This window comes from Caretta caretta, chromosome 14 (assembly GCF_965140235.1).
Source record: "Caretta caretta isolate rCarCar2 chromosome 14, rCarCar1.hap1, whole genome shotgun sequence".
Classification (NCBI taxonomy): domain Eukaryota; kingdom Metazoa; phylum Chordata; order Testudines; family Cheloniidae; genus Caretta; species Caretta caretta.
The window spans coordinates 24,016,328-24,022,327 of record NC_134219.1 but is presented as its reverse complement, the minus strand read 5'-3'; positions in this window follow the sequence as shown (position 1 = coordinate 24,022,327).

Here is a 6,000-nt window from a genome sequence, read left to right as displayed (position 1 = left end):
TCAAAATGGGATATTTTTTCTAAAAGATCTGCTGGTGGTTCAGCCAGAAGTTATGGGCTTGATGCAGAAGTTATTGGGTGTCATTTTCTGGCTTGTTAGGTTATCATAATAGTCCCTTATGGCTTTCAAATATATTGATCTAGTTTAAGATTATCTGGACACGGACTTTGTTAGAGGTGAATTTTACTGCTGTAGAGCATTCTTTATATCCTTGGCACTATATAATAATCCAGATCATCATCATTAACCTTCTGTCTGTTTCCAGGATTTGTTATATGGACCATACTTTGTATGTAGACAGGAACTTCATGTCAGCCTTTTCACCTTGAAACATGATCTTTCCGGGTCACTTGGAACGGGCCACAAGCAAATCAATCCCACCACATGCAGCTGAAAGGAGGCTGTAAAGTATGACTGTGGCATACCAGGCAAAGAGTGACAGTGACTGATGAAGGGTTTGTCTCTGAGGCTCAAACCCTCCCAGAGACTGGCTTATGACCAGCAGGTCACCTGAAACACAGAGCTTCTCACAGTCTCTCCCAGTGGTCACTTGTTCCACTCTAACAGGGCTTTGATGGGATAGGCAAAGCAGCGACATTGTCTGTGCATATTTCTCATGATGGTGTGGGGAGCAGGGACAGGCATGGAAGGACCAAGAAGACGGACGGGCCAGTGGCTGGAGCACTTGCCTGGGACTGAGGAGACCAGGTTCAATTCCTGGCCCTACCCTGCATGAGCTTGGGGAAAACCTAGGGCCATAGGACTAGCAGGGTCCTCCTGAGTCATTAAGTCCAGACCCTGCTATTACTGGCCACAAAATCACATAGGTCCAGATCCACGTATGTGTCTAAGTCACAGTTTTAGGCACCACTGCGACTCACGGAATCCCACACTTGGTTGCCACGTAATCCTGTAGGTGCCCAAACTTGGCCCCTACCTCTGGACATATGCGCTGCTGCCTCCCTTTAGGCATCTGGATGCCTATCTCCTGCCTAAGCCCCAGAGCCATCCACAAGCTGGAGGAAGACAAGTGGAGGAGCACCTCAGTTGCCTACAGGGCCTGGTCTGGGAGGGGTGTTTAGAGGCCACCTCCTGGCTTGAGTCCCCATCAAAATCTGGCCGGTGGAAGGGGAACAACACCTACCTTATAACTGTTAGCCACTGGTCAGAGCACCTATGGGGCTGGGGGAGACCCTGGTTCAATTCCCCCCTCTACCTCATGAGGAGGAAGGATTTGAACAGGGGTCTCATCTCCTACATCTCTCAAGGGAGTGCTCTAGCTACTGAGCTGTGGGATGTTCTGATGGGGGAGTAGGGTTCCCTCAGTCTCTCCTTGCACACCCAGGATCTAATCCCTCTGCTCTCATGACTTTTTAGTGATTAGAGCACTTTCCTGAGAGGCGGAGACCCGAATTGAAATCTTTGCTCTCCATCAGGCAGCGGGAGGCATTCAACCCCGGTCTTCCACATTCCAGACGAATGCTAAAACCACTGGGCTAAATGTTACACAGTGGGGTCCACCTTCTCCCCACTGCTACGTGAGGAGTAAGGCAGCCGCCTGACTCCAGGATAGGGGTTCCCGGTCGTGGATCGCTAGCAGATATAGGTGTGACACTGCACCCCATATTCTTAACAGTGATATTATTATGATACGATTATGGCATAATTATGATGGATTTGGTACAAGATGGGTCATATGACGTGTCATTGGAAAAGTTATGATTTGCTGAATATGATTATCCTATTTTTGTGCATGTATCATTTTTGTATCTAAAGTTAAGAATATTGACTATGTGTCTGTATTTCAATAGTGCTTACTCTGGGTGACACCACAACTAGCCTTTCTGGTACAACAATGAAGAAGCCAGACCACATGACTTCACTACATAACCAGGCCACATAACTCTGGACTCCATCTTGGGATGTCAATGTTTTTCCACAAACTGAGTTTGGGACAAAGGATTCCTGCCATATGAGAAAGCTATATAAGGCTGGGAGTGACATCATTGGTTGTTCTTCACTCCCCACACAAGAGGACTTCTGAAAACACCTGAGGAACAAAGGCTGAACTGGGGGGAGTGCTGGACTCAGGCTAAAGGGATTTCTAGCCTGTGTAAGAAAACCTGGGGATTCCAAGCTGCAAAGCAAGTGTAGCTTGTGCCTTAATAATCTGTAGCCTGCCAGGGTGAGAATTTGCTAATTCATATCCTATCTTTCTAGTATCTTAGGCTGAGTTTGTGTTTCTTTAATTTACTAGGTAATCTGCTTTGATTTATTTGCTATCACTTATAATTACTTAAAATCTATCTTTTTGTAATTAATAAACTTATTGTATGCTTTAATCTAAACCAGTAAGTTTGGAGCAAAGTGTTTGGGAATCTTAGCTCAGGGGGCTGTTGCATTTCCTCTCCGCATTGAGGGAGGGGCGAACTCTATGAGCTTATGTTGTACAGTTCCCTGTGCAATGCAAGACGGTATAATTTTGGGTTTATACTCCAGTGCGGGGTGGGGGGGAATCCTAGGCTGGGAAGCTGGCAGTTATTTTGGCTGTAGCCTCTCTATTGTTGGTTCATGCAGTGGCTGGTCAGAGAGCCTGCATGTAACTGCAGCTGGGTGTGTCCCTACCTGTGAGAATACTGGAGGGAGTTAGGAACAGGAGCAGTCTGTAGCTTGTGAGAGCAGCACAGTGTGAGAGGGAGCCCAGGCTGGTGAGTCAGAGGGCTCAGTGGTACCCCAGTTCCAGGTGGCATCCCAGGGGGAAGCTGTGACAACAGGCACCTACCTACAGCCCAGCCTAGGTGCCAAACTCCAGGGGAGGGCAGAGTTTAGCACACGCCCCTGTTGTTGGCATCCCCCACTGATTGGCTGAGGTAGCTCCCTACCTAGTGTACTGGCTTTTGTAGATCCCATTCTTAGATGCCTGTCTCTCCCTGTGCATTGAAGAGGGAGCCTGAGGGCCTAGCAGCTTTGTGGATTGCAGTGTCATTCCTGTGAGGTTCTCAGTGCCCCAGTGCTGACCATCACAATGCCTAAGTCCTGTTGTGGATCCAGGCCCTATTCCCCATCACTCAGGGGTGCTGTAAAGACCAATAGGTGCTCAGATACTCCGGACACGGTGCCATATAGCAATCTAAGGTAGAAAGTGGGACTTGGGGGAGGAAGACAGAAGACTGATGGGGGAATAGGGAGAAGGGTGGGGCACGTTAGAGAAGGGGTAGGAAGGGACCAGATGTTAGCACACAAAACCACGTCACTATATTGTAATTTTTTTAACTGTAGAGGTTGTGGGGAAGGGCTTAGCAATAGGGTGGTTGGAGTTGGGGTGCCAGCAGGGGGCCGTGCACCAGGAATGACAGTGAAGCCACATGTAGCCCTTCTCATAGCTCTTTGCAAAACACGAATTAAGTCTCCCAGCAGCCAAGCGAGGCAGGTAACTATCTTCTGTGCATCACAGAGGAGGGAACTGGAGCACAGAGCAGCTAAGTGAGTCACACAGAAGTCCACATGGGAACTTGTCCTGGGTTGTATTAAGCCAGATCCTCAGTTGGATAAACCACTGTGGCTCTGTTGAAGTCAAAGCAGCAGTGCCACTGAGGATCTGACCCACTATTTATATTGCGGTAGCTCTGAGAGGGCCAAGGCTCCATTGTGCTGGGTGCTGTACGAACCCACACCAACCCTGAGGAGCGCAGACCTGCGGTTCCCAAACTGTTCACTAAGACAACCCACAAACTGTGTTTTATCTTTTTTTATGACCCACCACTGCATATATGCAGCCTCTGCCCCTAATCCTAGTTCGGTACATAGGGAAGGCTCTGGGGGATGGGTTGGAGACTGAGATCACCCCACAGCAGCAGCTCCAGTCCTGTGGGGCTGGGCCCAGCTCCCCTATTCTAGGTCTTGTATTAGGAGGTGCCAACGCAGGGTGAGTGCAGGGCAGACTTGCTCTTCAACTTGCTCCCAACCACCCTCACCCCAGCACCTTCCCTCCACACCGGGCTGGGAGAAGTGAATGTTTGCCTAAGGCAGGGCCCAGGGATGGTTTAATCAGGCCCTGGATGTAGTGACCTTCCTGGGACCCACCCTTTGGGAAACACTGGCCTACAGTCTAATTTGAAACAAGACACCATGAGCGTGACAGTAGGTGGGAAGGGGAAGGAGAATGAGGGCGATGGCAAGACAAAGCAGTTACAGAGATTACCTCTTGTGCAATTTGATGGTGCCAAACCAAGTGCATAAAGAAAAGCCCTGGGAAAGCGCTGGCAGCTAGTGGAAATGCAGGCAGGTTTGGCAGCTCAGAAAACCTGGGAGGTTCGGGGAGTGACACTGGGGCTGGGATCTGCTGGTGACCTCACCCCACTCTTACTAAGAACAGGAAGCATGACTAAAAGACAGTGAACATTTCCCAGCTGGAGCAGGCTGATATATTGTAGTATTAGCTGGATTTTCTAGTCTTGATATAGGAGATTCCACATGTGTCACAGTGAGTCTCAGTACCTCACTTGCAGTAAATGCCCATTTTGTCATGATGTCAACTGAATTTTTCTGCTTTGCTTCAACACTTCCTCCCCACAGCAGCCTCCAGGGCTCATTCCCTTATTTTATCATGACTTTGGGGGCCAGCCATCTCTTTCGGGGTCCTGGAGCTTCTCTATGCTGTGTTCAAAAGTAAAGTTTGAATCCCAGAGCATGCAAGGAGCAAGGGCAGCTGAACTATTGAGATAGGACCCAATCAGCAGTTCCAGCATAACTGGCAGAGATGCTGGGACAATCCAACAAAACAGGGATCTGGCTTGTCTATGTAATCTGTTGGCTAAATTCTTATACCAGGCTCATCACCAAGATATCTGAGTGCCTCACTCCTCCTACCCTCCTCTGTCTTCACTGGTTTTCCCCAGACCAAGCATCTGAACTTTCAGATATTGATCAGACACTAACTTTCCTAGTGACAAAAACTCAAGATGCGCAATGTGATGATCACAGGGTTTCAACTGAAACAGTGGGGAAGACCTGAAACACACAGACGACTATCAGCTGCTCTGTTTCCTGACTTTAATCACATTTCCTGTCCCCCACTTCCCCTTTCATAGAGTGACTGAATTTTGGCCTCTGAGAAACACAGTTCCTTTTTGGTTACATTTACTGAGTCAACAGGATTCCAGACCGGCCACTGATCCGACACTGGGCACGGATGCTGCATTTGGCCCAATTGCACACCCCCTTATAGCTTTGTTACTATCTCATTTACTCTGTAGTTCTATAGTCCAGCAACCTCTTTTCTGTTACCCTAGACATGGCCCCTTTCACCACCTGCTGTTACTTTCACAGGGTGGCTGGGGCATCTCACTCACACACCAGTAGGATGGCAGCTGGGGACACGATACTAGGAGGTCAGAACAGAAGGGAATCCAATATCCAATGATGGGAACACAGCTAGGAGCAAGCTGATGCAAGAAGTCCCTTATCACAAATCTACAATTTATAACTTCGGGGGGGGGGGGGGGAGAGACAGGAGGAGAAATGCAAGGGATCCCTCTCATGAAATCCCAGCTGAAGAGCAGGATGATGGTGGGGATGAGGGTCATAGTTGTGACTTTTTGCTCTCATAAATCCATTGTTTCCCTCCAAATGCACCACAAAAATATGCATCTTAATGCAAGAGCAAGAGGAGAATGAAGCAGGCCACTAAAGTTGAGTACAGAGTTACCAGGGAATGGCACAGATCTGCTGTCTTTCTATGAGCACTGATGATTCTCCTTGGAGTTCTCACGTGGTTAGTCCTCTCTGGGGATTTACCAAAAATGCCAATTTTTCTTCACAGGAAAACTAAAAATATTTTTTGTTAGTTAAAATTGTTAGTTAAAATTTCCCTTTTTTTAAAAAAAAGGGGGGGGGGGAGAGAATGGGAAGGTTGACACAAGACAGTTTTGGTTAAAGTTTTTGGTAATTTTTTAAAACAAAACCCAAAACATTTTAACCAATGTTTGGTTTCAGGTTTTT